This window comes from Accipiter gentilis, chromosome 4 (assembly GCF_929443795.1).
Source record: "Accipiter gentilis chromosome 4, bAccGen1.1, whole genome shotgun sequence".
NCBI classification, from domain to species: domain Eukaryota; kingdom Metazoa; phylum Chordata; class Aves; order Accipitriformes; family Accipitridae; genus Astur; species Astur gentilis.
The window spans coordinates 14,075,685-14,094,041 of record NC_064883.1 but is presented as its reverse complement, the minus strand read 5'-3'; the positions used below and the strand labels follow the sequence as shown (position 1 = coordinate 14,094,041).

General features: G+C 37.1%; 1 protein-coding gene across 3 annotated transcripts in view; it reads left to right on the top strand.

Moving 5' to 3' along the window:
• The window catches only part of HDAC9 (histone deacetylase 9), a 491,400-nt gene that overhangs the window by 52,483 nt on the left and 420,560 nt on the right, over positions 1 to 18,357 (top strand). The window lies entirely within an intron of this gene.

Below are 18,357 nucleotides of genomic sequence, written 5' to 3'. Positions count from 1 at the left end.
ACAATAGCATTTGCTAGTGTTTCTTTCCAGTCTTCTCTTTACTGGATTGTAAAAATCCTTTTCTTTAGCCTTTTCTCATAGATCACACTTTTAAATCTCTTAACATTTTCAGGTTTTTTCTTAGATTCTTAAGTTGTCACCTGGACGTGACAGGAAAATTTCTGTTGTATGAAAGTAAAATTATGCAAGTAATTATTGTTTATTACTCTCTCATTGCTTAATAACTCTCACTTTGTAGACAGTCACTCTCAAGTGTCTGGATTACGGACTAACCAGGTTCTGTGCCCCTCAGTACTTGACTGTAGGACATTGCTATGGCATGAGTGATGTAGATGACAACTGCTCACATGTGGCTTCCTCTGTGTATTGCTGTTTAAGGCTGCATCTGTGCTGTGCAGAAATGAGTTTACAGGTTTTTCAAAACTGAATGTCTGTGTCATCGATTTATAGAAGTTTCATGTTGTCTGTATTCTTGACTGTTCCTATGTTGGGTAATGGAGAATGGTCTGACATGAGTGGGAAATTCATGAAGGATTTCATTGGATCATGAAGGATCCGTTCATGAAGGATACCATTCATGAACTGGGACATGGCAGAAGAAAAAGCCTTTTTCTGGAAGTATGGAAACCTGTGAGTTACTGTGTATGCTCTGTGTTGTCTGACTCACATCACTTGCTAATCAGAACAGGGAAAAAGATATGTTAACCATTTCAGGAAACGGTCAACTCTGACTCGTGAACAGCATTAGCAATCCTTTATCTTGCTAGGACATGTAGCCCATATTCCATCTGCGTTTAACCAGATCTTGTTAAGGATAGAGGAAGCTGAGTCTCAATAGCGATGCCAGCACTGTATTTCTAGAGAAGGTAATTAATAGGAAGAAGCATAACAGAACCCCTGCTTAAAAAAACCCACAAACAACAAAAAAACCACAAAAAACAAAAGGGGGGGGGGGGCAAAAAAAGAAGCATAGCCAGTATAAAAAAATACAGCTACTCTGTATCTTGAGACAATACTATTTTGAGGTAGTACCCTGCAATGAAGGCCAGTGCACAATACACCTGCTTTAAGCTTCATGAAGAAAACAGACATTGAATATCTTTCACAGCTTCCCCTAAAGTACTTGCAACTCTTCCTCTAGCCTTGAAGTGTATTTAGTGACTTAAAGTGAATATAGCTCATTTAGACATCGCCAACTCAGCTTTCAGTAGTTGCTGTGGGTGCAGAGAGCACTCTTCTGTGCTCAAAAGCTGCCTCAGATCCTGATGAATATCCTTCAACAACATTCAGCAGTTGCCCTAGACAATTTTTTTGTGGACAGATTCACAAGTAAGTGTAAGCTAAGACAGGAAAAATCCTAAAATAGCCACAGAGTGCTTTGTCTTTTCTGTTCAGCTATTTTATAAAGAGTAGATGAAGAGAGAGGAACTCAAAACATAGTGCTGCTATATGAAATACTACATTACCTTTCCCCTGTGTTATTTCTGTGACTTCATCAATGTTTTTACCTTTCCAAATTGGTATATTAGAACATGCTTTTCACACCGTGTTCATAGGTGCACATGAGGGGTCTACTTGCCCTCCCTCACCAAAGATGCAAGAAAGGCTACTCCTGTGAGCACTCCTTAATATATTACCATACAAGGAATCTGTGATAGATGACAAATATAATATTTTGATTTTGATTAGCTGATTAGGAGTACCTATGGACTTGGGGAGTCACCATTCATTTCTCTGGCAGGGAGACATTAACAAATGACTGCAGTAGCTGTCTTTGGGGTACAGATCTGTCTATACATGGGATTTAATAGTATAGTTCTTTCAGTAATGGGAAGAAACTCCTCAGCCAATCAACTGAATAATGAAACAAAACCAGCATTTGCGTGTAGAGGAGGATTAGGAAGAAAGACACTGATACAGTGACTTGAAAGCAAGATAGAGAAGGGAAAATGAGGTGCAGTGGAGATGTTAAAAGCTGTGGAGGCTGGGAGAGGTAAACACTGGACTTGGCTTAAAAAAATAAGGAACAAGGACATAAGAAAAAAAGTATGGAGAGAAGACGTGCAGAAACATAGGAATACACGAGAATAAGCGTGTCTAAAGTGTGAGTAAGGAAAAGAAATTTTTCAAAAGAACTTCCTGGGGAAATAGCCTCCCTTCCGCTTGGCACTGGTCCTCAATGTCATGGGGGAACTGGGACCAGCTTCTCTGGTGCTCTGCATGCCTAGCTGCTGAAATGGAGATTTGTTTCAAAGCTGGCTAACGCTTTACAGCTAGTTAGTACTTTATGGTGCTGAAAACATCCCCACTGATGGGATTCTAAGGTATTTAGCTGCCACTAGTTTCAAAGTCTGTTATATTACTGAGGTAACTCAGTGGATACAGACTGGAAGAGCAAATTCCTTTGATTGCTTGTTAAAGGGATACCTGGATTACTTATGTTTTGTGTTTTCTTAAGTCTGGGAAGTGTTTCTGGAAGCAGTAAAAACCTTCTACTTTCAGGATTAACAGTCCTTTCCATATAACTATCCAGTATCGAACTCCGGGAGCATACCCTCTTGAAGAGCGCTAGCAGCTCCCTTTGCCAACTCCCGCTGGCTGGTGCAGCTGCCTGCTTTGGTTTGGAAGAGTAAGGGATCAGACGTGGAGGAGGTTGCATGTACTGCGCACAGTAGTCTATGCATAGAATAGGTTGCAAGTCCATGCAAAATGGAATTAGTATTATAAAATTGTAGCACGGGTTAGCTTTAGCTTAACTATGTTTAACTTCATTTTAGCTAGTTACTGATCTTTTTTTTTTTTACCCCCCAAAATATGAAGTTGCAGTTCAGTTGTACCATGGAATGAAAAAATACAGACCTCAAAAAACCCCACGCAAACAGCCTCTTACCCCCCCAAAAAAACCAACCCTAAAACATGTCCTACCTTTAACCATTCTGGTGTATGTGTTTAATATCCTTGTGAAAGGGAAGTTTTGATGGTACAGGAACGAGCTGGTATTTCACAGTCAAAAATCATGTGTAAACTGTCTGTCTATAAAAAAAAAAAAAATAAAAAAAAATCTCCAAATAGGTCAGCTGATGCTTCCTGGACTTGCAACATCCACTGTTCTGACAATTTTCAGGGCTTTAGTAGTAGATTTCAGTAATTCTAAATTGTACATTGTTTTCCTGTTCAGCATTAATGTGCTTAGATGGCAAGGACAGTATTTCCACTACCTTATACATGTGGCTGCATAACATAGAGAGATGAGCTTTCTGGGCACTCTACAGATCCCGCATGAAAAAAAGAGGCTTTTCTAGGGACATGTTGTGCCAGTAGATATGTGCTCTTTTCCTAGGACATGCCACCCAATGTTACTTCTGAAGTAGATCACCCTGTTGTCTAGTACCTTCTTCTTCCTGCCGTTCAAGCTCTCCAGAGATGCTGTCAGCAGTCCTGGAAAGAGCCAAGAGGTGGGCAAGGGCTCTTAAATTAGTACACATGATGTTTTATTTAACCATCCATCTATGTTGCACAGTGACTGTGCCACAAGAATTGCACAAAGCTTTTCTTAACTGTAGGCGGTTGTTCATTTATTAATGTAAACACCATGTGCCTTGGATGTGTGAGCCCTAAAAATAAACTTGCAGAGTTAAAAATAGATCTCTGGGAGTACTGAGATGCTGCTTAATCAGAACCAGCTGCAAGCTGTCTAGAAAATGTAAGTTATATGGAGCCAGATGGCTTTTGCCCTTTTTGCTTTAGACAGCATGTAATTTGGGTAACTACAGCTACAGTAATGTATTTTCCCAGTCAAACTGTTTGATAAACATATTTGTTTCGAACAGACACTTCCAATTAAAGAACCAGTAAAATGTTAATTTATTTTAATATTTCTCCACGTGGGTAAGCCAAAGGAAGGTTACATAATACTAAACTCAAAGGCACGTACAATAACTGCTCACAGCTGTATTCGGCAGGAACTAGATTATGACTATGCATCTTTGTACAACAGGGCTCTTACTCTGGGAATGGTCCCACTGAAAGCAAGGGAAGAATGATTTAAGTGAAATTAATGGCATCATGATGAGTGGGATTTGTGTGGAGTAAGTTTGCAGGGGTAAAGCATTACAAAAAAGTATAGGGAGTGTGTCAGAATGATACCTGGCAAGTATACATCGAAATAACAGCCCACATGATTTCAGGAAGGGTTCCTTGCAGCACTTGTGCTTAACTGATGGTATTAAAACCAAAACCCGTTCTGAGGCGTGGCACTTTCCACAGTTCACCAGCCTGCTGTTGGGGACCTGTGTACAGACTGTGTTTAGGAGTCTCAGTGACCAGTCTAGGAAGTGGGAAACTGAAGCTCAAGTCTGTTTGATTTGGAACCACCTGGGACAGGGAATTCTGCTTTGACTGAGTGGCTTGAAGGTGAATATCGCAACCTGCAGTATCATCCTAACTATTTATGAGGTTTACTGATCTACATCTGAGAGAGCATAGTGTGAAATTGCACAGTCCCCAAACCATTCTAGCTGTGTGCTTATAAATTGCTATTCAATCTAGTACTTATCTAACTAGACTCATGATTATAGGAAAACCTGGAGGCAGGAGGTGGAATGTATTTGAAGAATTGTCATAACAAAAGCCAAGCTGTACAAACACAAAAAGCAGTGATCAGGTTTTTGAGCAATTATGTCAGATGAAGACTGTTGTGCAGAAGATCCAAAAATGAGTCTTGGTTTCAGCAAAGGCTTTGGAAAACCAGGATTGATGAAGGTGCCTACTTTACAGGCAGATGATACAAATTACCTACAGCTGGCATGAAGCAGTCGTACTGAGTGATTAAATATCTCCACATCCTTCTCCCATCAGTGTTTTACATTTTCTGTGATAACTGGATTTAGTTAAGATCTTGATGTTCTATTGGCTTTTTAGATTTTTTTTTTAGCCTTAGCACTATTTGCTTTAGTTAAATGAATAATTACATTTTCTGAATTAAATGCCTTTTTCCCCATAAAATTTTCTTTATGTTCAATAAGGATTTTTCTTTCTCTGCTTCATCCAATCTCCCAGAATTCCTCAACTTCAATGTCTACCATGCAACTTGTCATCATCCTATAAATTTAAGCCTCCTATGAGAAACCACATAAAAAATTCCAGCCTGTCTCTGAAGGTAGCACGAGCTACCTGAAGTAGCTCAGCGATGGGTGGGTAAGATAAGTTTGGTGGTTCCCCCCCTCCCCTCAGATGCTCATATTTAGATGTATCTACAATGCAAAACTGTCTGAAATTGGTAGTGTGGCATTCTCTCCTTGACTTTAATTCTTTTGCACCTGTCATGCTCATGAGTCATGAGATTTTTTTTTTTTGAACTGGAGGAAGTAGATTAATCAGTCTTTTTGTGGCCTGTAATTTTATATACTAATTGATGCTAAGCAGAGTTTTTGGTTACAAGCTTTTTTGGAAGCATTTCAGTATGAAAATAACTTTCAGAAGTGCTTTGAAAATGCATTAATTTAACTTTTTTTTTTTTTAAATTGCACTTGTTTGGTCTGTTTGACTATTGTCTGAAACAAGTAGTGATTTAAGAACTTGAAAATCTGTCCTTGCCTGAACATGATTGCAGGTTCAATTTACAAGTGAATCTTAAAATAGTAACACTTGTAGTCAGGTTCGAAGATGTTTTAGGTTGAAATCAAATTATAAGAATTTACTAGTTTTTGACAGCAGAAGTGATAAAGCTGTGCGGATGAATTTTTAAGTAGCTGTATACATGACATGCAGTCTTAAACTGATGAGTGTCTGGACTTAGATCATCCCAGCTGTAGGAAAAGCTCTGTGATGTTTTGATTGCTCCAGGCTTTCTCGCTTAAATATTTTGTCAGTGACCTAAAAATTGTTCCCAGTCTATTTACCATAGGATAATTATGACCCACTCCTAAACAGGAGAGCGAGAAAGGAAGGGGAAATGAGATCCCTTGAGCTCTTTGGTTGAGATTTCAACATTTCCTTTATTAAGAATCTGGTAGAGGAGAGATAATGCGTTGCATATCTACTACTCACCTCCCTTTCCCACTTACCTGACGAGGAGATTAAGATTAGATGTAGAATTAGCTTTATGTTGATTGGGCTGTTCAGCAGATCTGAATGGGTACCAGTAAAGATGTCTGCAGTAAATTATTTGTGCCACAGGAGCTGGTTACTTTTAAGGGAAGGAAGAGCAAGAAGGGGTGATTTTGACCAAATCTAGAGCAAATAATTGACTTCTGAATTTAGTAGTTGCACCTCAACTTTTAAAAATCCAAGTAACGTGCTTCTCAAATGCCACATGAACTATCTAAATGTTTCACTTAAAAGGCATCACAAGAAAGAATTTCTCATTCCAATGTTTTTAGCACACATTTTTGCTGGAACAACTCAATTTCATTAAAATTCAGAAATAATTTTTGGTTAAACTGGTTCTCAGTTGTTTGAAACCTGTTTAGTTTTTGCTTAAATCCAGGCCTAACACTGATCATGTTAAGATGTAGACTGAAGTGCATTCAACGGGAAGCTGTGCTGGAAGGAGGTTGCTCTCTCTTATAAGTCTTCAACTCAATGTTTGTTTCTCTCTGCCAGATATCTCTGAGGATAGCAGTACCTAAAGTGCCTTGTCTGGATGCACTCTGGTCTATTACAGGAATCAGATTGCTGTCAATATTTTAAAAATTTGCTAATCTGATACATTTTGACTGAAATACTCTTGGAAGCATTTGCAGGAGCAGCTCAACAGGCAGCCTTAAAAGGCTGGAAGGGGCTGGAAGGGGATGGGAAGGATGAAAAAGGGGATGGAAGCTGTGAAAAGCCATGCTGATGCACAAGTGACGACAGGCTAGGAGAAGGCAGCATTGCCCTAGCTTGCACGATTTCTTGTTACCTGAATTAAATGAAGTCATTACCAAAGTCAAGAAAATACGGACTTGCTTATGGAGAAATACTCAATACCTCCAAGTATTTAGTTACCCATTCAGGATTCTTCCTTGTTCCATTGTAGCAGAGCCCAACCGTTCGCAGTGTTTTTACGTGAGTGTTTTTCAGACATGGCTTCAGCAGAGTAAAGGCAGCTGAAGCTGAGAGAGCCGGGCCTTAGCTGTCCAGCAGTCAGGTCGTGCCCGTAGACCTCCGTGTTCAGCTCAGACTTCTGTTCCTCCTTTCCTTCTTGCGGTGCGTAGCCTGAGAATTATTGTAAGCAAGGTAATCTTGGTGTTTCCTGTAAGCGATGGGTAATTTTAGAATATTTTACTGCCTGCTTGAGTTTGTGCATGAAAGTAAATTAACATATTTCTTTGTAGTGTTTAAGACTGGTTTATGCCTAGGTATAGATAAGGGTTAAACATTGAAAATAGCAAAATGACCACAGATTTCATATAGTGCACTACTTTTTAGAGTTTAAGAATAAAAACCCGTGTTCTGGAAAATGCTGAATTTCTTTCCTATATATAAATTAATATTCATATATGCGGAAATGCTTGTTTATTATGACTGTTTCTCGACGTAGCTGGAAATCTCCCTCAGTGATTACTTTTAGCATTAGTCTAAAAGTACATCCTTTTCCCCATTTTAACACCACCACCAGAAAAGAGAAATTGATCTATTAAAGAAAAAGATTTTCCAAATTTCATAATTTAAATGCAAATGTCCCCTTTTAAAGCAAAATTCAGCAGGAAAAAAGAGAAAGCTGTAATAAAGGCTAATACTTTTTATAGAGTGTCTTATGTACATTATAGTGCGTGCCCTTAAAACTACCCAGGTCTTTCAGCACGATAACATTTCCAAGATCTTTGAGCTCGTTTACACAAGGACACTCAAAAAATTAATTTGTACTAACTAGACTTGAAGTGGATTAGTTAAATTGCATTAAATCCTTGTTCAGAAGGCTTTCAAAATTAGTTTCCTTAATTTAATTTATATTAATTTATTTTGGAAGTAAACAAAGCTGTATGGAATTAATTAATTAATCCTGAAGAATATCCATAATAGAACTGAATTAGTTCAACCACTCTTCTTTAAAAGTAAATCTGGATTGGTTTCATATATTTTGATTTTCCTCTGAATTTCTTCTTCATTTAAGATTAAATTTCTAAAAATGCTATTATACATGGTTTTTTTGGGTTTGGGTTGTTTGGTTTTTTGTTGTTGTTGTTGTTGTTTTAAACTCACTACGTTACTGTAAGCAAAACCATTTGCTCACGCAAGTTTGTCTCTTACCTATGTCTCAAGAAATCCACACTAACTGAAACAAGTAAAATTAATCTGTTGTAGCATCACTACAAAATCACCCTAAGCCACTTGAACTGATTATTTGTAATTCATAATGTGAATAAATTGTAGAACAGTCTGTAAGTGCAATTAAGAGTTGCCAAGTCTTTCCATCTTCTGACAACAGGAATTCAAGCCGAAGTGCTCCAAAAGAAAGCATTTTTCACTGTCTTAATAGATGGGTCAGAGCACTGGGAATATCAAGGCTTTCCGGAGGTGCTTGTTTCACTGGGGCTATGTGAGATCTGGCTCCTTCTTTTCAGTTTCCCAAAAAGGGCCTCATTTGAATTGTACAGTCTTCCCCTATGTGCTTTCATTGAACATGATTTCCCCGTTCCTTTAAAGTGATTTGCATTGTCCCTGGAGATGCATCTTTGCAAGGCAGATTGCAACCATGACATTTGTGAAACACCGAAGAGCTGGATCCTCTTGTTTTTCCCCTACCCATGTAGCTGAACACAGAGCAGTTTCATAACCTCTCTTAAAGTTGATTGTTAGATTTGAAAATCACTTTCAGACCTCATACGCCACCCTCTTCCTGAATGTCAGCTATGCTTTATGGTTACTTGAGTAGTTTGTGCCACTCGTGCCTTGAAAGGTGTAGGCATTGCAGGTCTTCTGTGTTACTGTTCCTTTTGGTAGTAGAAGTAGCTCCAAAAGAGGAGGATGTGGTAAAAGGGGATCTTCCCCTGTTGGAAGTTGCCCCCCCCCCCCCCCCCCCCCCCCTTAGATATATTTAGTTTTCTGGGTACCTGTATTTTAAGCTAGATTTGTAAGATACGTTGGGTTTGTTTGTTTCTGTTTGACAGAAGCCAACGCTTCTGGGAAACAGTTTCCAAAACCCTGATCATCTGAATGACCGTGAGGAGGAAGGATGAGCCAGAGCAAGTGGGGCAGTGGAAGTGTCTGACAGTGGTTGGGGGAGCAACAAGTCACTGGGAATGGTGGGGAGAGCTGTTTCTCTCTCATCAGATCTACCATTGATGGCATAGTAAATTTGAACTTTAGTCTTTTCCTACTAATTTAATCAGGTGTGACTGACAGGATTTACATTCCATACAGACCTGCTTTCTCTCATCAAATTTGGGCTGGCCTTTTGTACAAACAGAAGAATATTGTGACACAATTTTAACATTCCCTCAAGTTCCTTTCGTGATGAACTGCCGTATTAAACCTTTCAAAAGAGTACTGTTATGTTGCATTCAATCATACTGCATTTTAGAGTAAACGTGACTCTTAAAGACATTTTGGCTTTAGAAGATGGTAAAATTCAGATATGGTATTCTCTTTGGCATGCTTTTCTGGTTTAAATTATCTGTATTTGTAAGGGAGAGGACCCATTATATCTTTTCATGCTTAGTGACCAGAAGCCAGGTGAAATGAGTTAGTCTCAGGCTAGTTCTTAGAAAAGAGCTGAGATTTTTATTCTATTTGGTAATACATTCCCTCTTGTGCAGTGTATCTTTTGAAGTGTACTGTTATCTGGTTGCTTTTTTCTAGCTTTCCTTACAACCTTTAAAGTGATACGTGTCCCTTTTTGTATTTGAAAGGATATTGATCTTATGGCAGAGTTTTCTGAGGGATTTCCATATCATTTACCACAATAAATTAAAATTAAGGAAAAGAAGAAAAAGGTCTGTGAAGTTAAGTAAATGAAACCATTTTAATGTTAATTAGGGTGGATGTATAGCTATTAATTAGTATCCAAACTAATCAACATTGGAATAAATTTTTAATGTGAGTTTTTTTCAAAATTTTATTTTTACACAAGAAAAAAAAAAAGTCTCCATACTTCTTTAGTAGCGTTAAATATTTTAAATAACAAAATGCCAAAAGACATAAGTGCAGATTATTTCTTTATTAACTCTGAGAATCAAGGGATTATGATGACAACAGAAATGGAAGAGGGAGAGGGTCATCCCTTTTCCGGTCTTTTCTTACACATGCTAAGTAATTAAATCTTCACTTGTTTTATTTTGGTGGATATCTAGCTAATTTCATTATGTGATGGTCTGTGTGAACATATTCATTCTGTGTGTACTCCGCAATAGTTTTTAGTGCTATATCTGATCATATGTGTGTATTCTTCCACCGTCCATATATGTATATAAAGTTTAACATGTTTGAATAAGTATTTGTTGTCACTCTTCCTCCCAGACAGAAGTAAAGTACCTGATGTATCTGATAGACCTCTTTCCTATATTTACATGAAATGTCTTTGTGAGGAAAGAGAGGCAAAAGGAAGGTGCATAAGCGAGAGAGGTCAGAGTTATACCCAACACAAGGTCTTCTCAGCCTCAAGTAACAGTAAGACATACTAGTGGCTCTTATGTTCCTTACATTAAAAATATTAATTTTTTTTTGTTGTTTTTAACTAACCTGTGTTATTGTATATTGGGCATTTTGAAGAAAGAGTTGTATTATTTTGCTGGATTTTCTGACATTAGTTTGAAAATTATTGTTACTACTCACTGATTGAAAGGCACTGAGAACCCTGTTAATGCTTATCTGATGGCTGTATCCTTAGAAGGTCTCTTTTCCAAGCTGCCTCACTAATACTTCTTTCCATTCCCTAAGTTATAATAATTATATTGAAGTCTCATTGCAATCTTCTGTGCTCAGTATGTGTTCAAAAGATTTATTTGCATTTCTATCATGAATAAATTAAAATAATTTTGTTGAAAATGGCTTCATAAGGCTTCAGTTTCCATATCTTTCACTTCCTGCATACTTATATTCTAATCTACCTGAAAAGCTAACCATTTAAAAGTAAAAGAAATGCAAATACTTCTTATACACACATTCAGCATGTCTCCTGGATGTTTGAAGAGATAAAACTACTTATTAAATTCAAAGGAGTTACTAATATTCCTAATCAAAGCTCAAAATTCTGGATTTTGGTTCAGTACCATAATTTATTGATAGGAGATTTCTTCACCAAGAAATGCAAGACTTGCAGGAGTTAACAATATTGATCAGGGTTATATAACAGTAGGCTGAATATGAATTTACAGAAAGTTAGTTTTCTTCTAGCTGGAAAACTAAATCTGGTTTGTGGTGTAGAACTATGCACTTAAAAAGAAGATACTCACATTTTACCAATAAATGTGTCATTCAAACTCCTAATACTTCTTTGCCTGTCAAACTATCTTTCTGGTATCTGCTGAATATTTTGTGATTGACAAATTCTTGGGTTATTTCAATGTGAATGTAGGACTGTGAGAAAGATGCTTTCCTTAATAAGCAATATTAATTTCCTGAAGCATTTCTTTTAAAATTTATGCTCTTCTAAAATATATGCAAGTAATGTAAAGTATGCTGGGGTTTGGTGTTGTGGGGTTTTTTTGTACAGTATAAGAGATGCAATCACAATAATGTGTGATATAGGAATTGAACAGCACATATTTTAGACAGGTAACTGTATAAGGGTCTCATCCAAAGAATGGTTCCTTTTCGTAGTGGGTCAAAGTTTAAGTAAACTCAGTGAGCCTGAAGTGGTGTTTTATAAGAATCTGGAAGTCTTTCTGTATTTTCAGAATTTTAAAGCAGAGGTGGACAAGTTCATTGGGAATCGGCTCTACGAAACTAGGACAGTGCAGTCCCAGACATTTAAGTTGAATCATGATTCAAGTATTCTAGTAGGATTTTTTTTTTTTTTTTTTTGATAGTTCAAATGCATGGAGTTAGTTAGCTCTGGGAGGTATTTTGCAGTATGCTGTTGGCCAAATGAATGTTTCAGGTGGCAGATGTTGGGTTTTGCACTGGCATGCATAAGCACAGCCATGTTGCTTGCCAATTGTGGTGGGTTGACCGTGGCTGGATGCCAGGTGCCCACCAAAGCCACTCTATCACTCCTCTTCCTCAGTGGGACAGGGGAGAGAAAATACATTGAAAGGCTCATGGGTCAAGATACAGACAGGGAGAGATCACTCACCAGTTACCGTCACAGGCAAAACAGACTTGACTTGGGGAAAATTAATTTCATTTATTACCTATCGATAAGACTAGGATAATGAGAAGTGAAGTGAAGGCTTTTAAGGAAACTAGGCCTGAAGCGATATAGGAGGGAAAATTCTTTTTGAGTGAAATGAGCGGGAAAAGAAACTGGATAAAGGTAGGAAAAAGGCAGAAATAAATGGTCAGCTGTAGTAGGTGTTGAAGGTCAGAAGGGGAGTTCTGCAGGGAGCTCCGCTGGGACCTATGCTGTTCAGTATTTTATAATTAAACCTGGAAGGGGACAAGCTGTAAGATAGGAAGGTTTGCTGGTATTAATAAGCTGTTCAGGTTAGTAAGGGTGAGAGACAGCGGTAAAGAATTGGACAAAACCCTTTTGACTTAAAGCAATAAAGTGGCAAATAAAATTCAGCCAGCATAGGTAGATGTGAAGTGATACCCATGAAAAACAGCAATTGTAACTTCATATAAGATGTCCTGGGCTCCAAAAATACTGCAGTCACTCAAGAGTGAGATCTTGAAGTTTTAATACTCCCATGGAAATACATAATAAGTAGCATTCAGTAAAGCAAGTTAGGTGTTTGGAATTATTAGGAAAGAAATAAAAAGCAAACCTGAAGACATTATTATGCCAGTATATAAACCTAAGGTTTTCTTACACCTTGATAACAGTGTGTTGCTTTGTTTCTTTCAGAAAGAATTTTGAAATCTCAGAAATGGTTTACTAAAAATTGGAAGAATTTAAGTAGGGCAAGACCATGATCTGTGTTGTGGAAGAGCGTCTGTATCAAGAAAGGGAGAATTTAGTAGGACTTTGTAGTAGTCTGCAAAATCATAAATAGCATGGGACAATGTTGATACAGATTAATTTTTTCTGTCTCCTCTGGAAGAATGAAAGGGTATCAAGTGAAGCTAGTAGGAGATGGTTTCAAAACAAAGAAGGGTTTCCTCTTCCTAGCAACAGTGGTGGAAAGCCTTGCTCAGGATATTGCTGGTGCTAATTTTTTTGCTCTGGGTCTAAGTGGGGTCTGGACAAGTACATGGGGCAAAATAAACGAAGATTTCTTAGTATACAGTTATCATATCTGCCTCAGAAAGTTCCTTGTGCAGAAAGGGTTTGGAGTCTGGAAGACTATTCAGGGGAGTATCATATATGTCCTATTCTTACTTTTCCCTGGATATCTGCTTGTGAATATTGATGAAGATAAGATATTGGTCTTACCTTACACTTCATCTAACAATCAGTTGAAGTTGTCGCATGTGATCTTTGTTGACTTGCTAATTCTTAAATTAAAAGATTTTGCAGTTCATTCCTATTTAAAAAAAAGAAAAAAATTATAAACCAAGCTCAGCTCATCAGCACTTAATGGAGAGAAACTGACAAATTAATATTGAGAAATTTGAAGGCTTTCTTAGATGAACAGCTGTATTACTTTTGGATAATGAATAGTTTCAATAACTGAATGTTAGCTCTTTCAAACTGTGAACTAGGATGCTTTTAAACAACACACAGTCTAAAATTTCAGTCTAGAATTTCTGTTGATTATGTTTTGAATTTTTTTAATCAAATGCACTATATTCAAACCAAGCTTTGATTCAAGCATGTCTGATATATACAGAGGTCAGATTGCTTAATTGTTTTCCCTATTACTTTTTCTCCTATTATTTATTAATTTACAGTTGGACACATTTCAGGCTACAAAATCATCCCCATACATGTAGACAAACATCGTGCTGTTGTCTTGCTGCTGATTTTTGTTGGAGTTCCCTTTTGGTTGGTAAAGTATTTCTTCATCAGAATATGCCCAGCAAAGACACTACAATGTTAAAGAAGTTTTCTTAACTATTCATTAATGTCTAATATTGAATGATTTGCTAGCCAACAGTACTTGAGCAGCAAAAACATCTTGCGTAGGCTTGACTTTAGTTTGCAATTTGTGATTATATTATGCTTCGGTGAAAATAGAACATGCTAGTATCCCAACATGAGTGGTATGGAGGGGCAAAGAATACTACAGATTAGCCATGTCCATGTGGCTGCAGGTGAGTTAATGATAACAATTAAGTGATAGTGGCCCTGCTGTGCTGTGCTGAGGCAGTAATCTGACTTCCAAGCAGATAAACTATGGGGATAACTTGGTAAGAGAGAGTGGATTTCTGATGACTAAACCAGCATGGCAATTACACTTTTTGCTTTTGTTCTGCTAGTTTTAAATAAACCGAGTAATTTACTTACCAGTAGCACGGGGAATGCAGTAGAATATGGAAAAGTGAAAACGAAAAGGTCAGTACATTACTGATGTCCCCTCCCTGCCTCTCAGTGAACAGCCTCAACTTCCTCCTTAGAGTTTGTTGCATCCTGCTGAGTTGCGCAATGTGGAGCAGTCCTTAGCAGGAGTTGTGTAACAAATATGGAAAACTCTGCCGAAGTAGCTTACAGAATAGTTAATGTTAATAGGGCAATGCTAATAGAAATGCATTTATAAAACAACAGTTTCATTTTTGTTAGCTAAATGTGGGGCTAAGACCTTAAACTGGTCAGACCATCTGTTTTGTTTCTGCGTGATGGACTTGAAGATGTGTTCCCTTTCTCAGTTCTTTCAGTACTCCCCAGATGGAGGTTGCTTCCCTCACAATGCATTTGTGTCGTGGCAGTTTTACTTTATGATCACAAACAGTTTAGGATAATTTTTCCTAGGGTAATAATTGTCAGCTCTGAGGACTGTAGGGAAAATAGATTAAGAACCACTGAAATTAAAAAGAGGTAAGACACATATAAGGAAAGCAAGTTCACAAATTTTTATGGATTATTTATTCATGTTGGATGTCCAGAAACTACCCAATGAACCAGGGCTCTACTGGACTGGAGCTGTGCAAACGACATAGAATACAATCGCTGTGTGATGAAGCAACTTCATTTGCACTCAATTTTCAAAATTCTTGTGTCCAAAATATTTTTTTCCTGTAGCTTTAAGCAGTTCTTGAAAGCAGTGTGTTTCCTCTCAGAACATCTCCAAACAAATGGAAACTTTCTGATCATTTAGATGCTAGTTCTTCAAAACATGTTGAAGATCTGTCAGGACAGAGATTTAATAGATTCCTCAGGGAGGAGCTACAGAGGAAGGTCAGTGGCCCACAGTCACTAAGTTTAGTAAGGCCTTTTTGGACTTAATATTATAAAATCAGGATTCAATAAATTACTTGGGTCAAAATTTTTTAAAGTTAGATAACATATATATATTATTATTTTTTTTAGATTAGGAACTATTTACATGCCTGTATGATAAATTTCTGCTTGTGTAGACTTTAGCGGTATTGGGTAGAATATGTACAAATGATGTGATTGAACAAATGAGATTTTTTGCATGAGGATGTATTACTTGATATGATTAAAGTCCACATAATGTGCTCTAAAATAGTTATGTAAGACAGAAAAGAAAGCATGTAGTTGGTAAGAAATGTATGCATTCTTAGAATAGAAAACAAATATGTTTTAGCTATAGGTATTGTGTCATGCTAAATTCCTATTTCTTCCATATATATACAAATTTGAATCTATCATGATGATCAAAATGGAGAGGAAGACTGTAAATTTGTTTTTCAAATCCTGTAGGAAACAAGCTGCTACTTCCTTTTGAAGAATACTGAAATACTTTATTTCTATATGAAGTGTGTGGGGTATCTATATTTTAAAAAATACCTAGCAAAACCCACATATCTCTATGATTGTATAAATTACTTATAAAATAAGACTTTTTGTTGCTGAAATATATGTCTTGCACAGTCATATTTGTGACTGTGGGGTCAAAATGGCATTGGTGTGCTAATGATGACAGCTGATGCAAGAATGTCCTGGACGAGGTAGTATGGCTATTAAATTCAAGGATTGTATGACATCTGAATAGCAATTAGTGAGGCAATGGTAATTTATCTAAAACATTTGAAATTTGAGTTGCTGTGGCTAAGTGTATCAAATCAAAGATTTAGAAAGATGCCTATCAGATTTGTGACCAGTTTTGTTAAATCTTGAGGATGTTTAACATTCTCTTTCATCCACCCTTTAATGAGATAATCCTACAGTTTGGACTGCTACTATTTTCCATTCAGAAACACTTAAAATAGTAAAAAAAGTCATCAGAGTTGCTAAGAGATAGGATATGATACCGTTCCTGCCCGAAGGACTTCTACTAGAGAGGAAATTGCAAGAATTTGTCCTTTTTCCTCCCCTACATCCCCACCAGTTGACTGGGGACTGATAAATAACTGGGTTTTTTGCCTTCACTCAAAGCGAACTCAACTTTGGTGGAGGGGGTACAGGAGCATGCTTCATTAGGTAGTCTTTTTTCTGTCATTAAAGTAACATGGAAACTAGCCAAAAAGCCGCTAAGTTTATCTGAAGTAACACTTGCAGCTTTGTGGAAGTATGCGGCTGAGTAATAGTACAAAAATAGCAAGTTATTTTGAGGAAGAGCATATGTTCTGTAACAATGAGAAATTGGTATACAGATAAAAGAAATTACAGGTCTAAATATAAATTTCAGATGAGAAAGATGTGTAGCTTAGTGCCGCAAAGTTTTCTGTAGATGCAGCTATTAAAAGTTGTTTAATGCTCATTCTTCTAACATAGTTATTTAAAGAAGCACCATCATTGGTAAATTGCTGTACTTCCTTAAAGGTGCACATTTTGTAGTCTGTAACAGTACAGATAATAGGCACTTTTTATATTTGAGTGCACACTAATATACAGGGTACCATGCAGTGATAATTACAGCCTTTTTTTTTTTTTTTTTCCACTTACAAGAAAGGTACATTGCAGAGCCGTACTATTTGCTTACTATTTAAAGACACTGACAGCCAAATGCAGCTCTCTCCTGTTAGAATTAAAAATGAAGACAACATTGGAACAGATTCTCAGGTTACTTGAGAAAGCAGTTAGGGTTATGTGCTTAGAGACTGGAAGACAATTCCAGTACAGTCACTTGTGCAATATCATTCAAAATTCTCCGTGCTTCAGCAGATAATAGCAAAGTTTATTTTCCTTTTTTTTTCTTAAAAAAAAAAAAGGTGTGTGTGTGGGGAGATAGGGAGTACTGCTTTGAGAATTAAAACTTTCCTCCACAGAAGTCACTCTATTTCATGGAAAAGATTAGTTTCTTCACAAAAAAGTGAAAAGTGCAAGTTGGCACCAAGTTCCTTAAAATCTTTACCTTCAAATGTTTCTCCTGTTTTTTTCTTTTTTTTTTTTTTAACAACTTCTCCTTAAACAGTTATAGATCAGCATACATAAGTCATACTGATGAGCAGAACAAGAGATTAGAAGATTAAGCTGCAGTTACATGTGGAATAACTAGAACTTAAGATGTTGTCAAATAAAATCCACTTAGAGCTGCTCTGTTCATCAAGGTCTGCATAGTCAGTGTAAAGCTGACTGAGTAGATGGAGCTGACTGAGCTTTGAGAGCTTCAAGAGTAATTATGTAAAATGAAATCTTTATTGTTTAAATTTTACTTTTCAGGAGGTACCAGTTTGAAAATATTAGACCTTAGGACAGTCTTAGCAAAACAAAAATCAGTTCTTATTTGATTTATGAAGTAAATATTTTTCTTCTTTTCTGAACCATTTGCACTTCAAAAATCTATGTGCCACTTGCTGTCATTTGCTGTCTCTAAGAAAGATGTGATCATGCAGGACTTCTCTTTCAGAACAGGAAGAAATGTGGGCAAAGGAGAGACATACAGAATTTAGAGGAGAAAAGCAATGAGAGGTTAAAGAATTCAGCTAGCATTAGGCATATAATCACTCTCTTTCTCTCTCTTTAAACGACTTCTCTCTCTCTCTCTCCCCCCCTTTCTCTTAATCATTGAATAACCAGCCTGATCTCATTAATGTCTGTATTATAAACTACCTGTGTTGCTAGCACTGGGGAGAAACAAGGAGAAAAGGAGGGTTCCAAAACTGAAATAGAAAATTATTGAGAAATTAGGAGAAAAAGAATCCTTATGGGGTTTTTATTCTCTGTTTTTTCAGGTATTTTCTTTGTAATGCTGCAAGTATGAGACAAAGTAAATATAGTAACTCTAGCTCTTGCATTTATGGTTCCCTGAAAAAGGGAGGTCACTT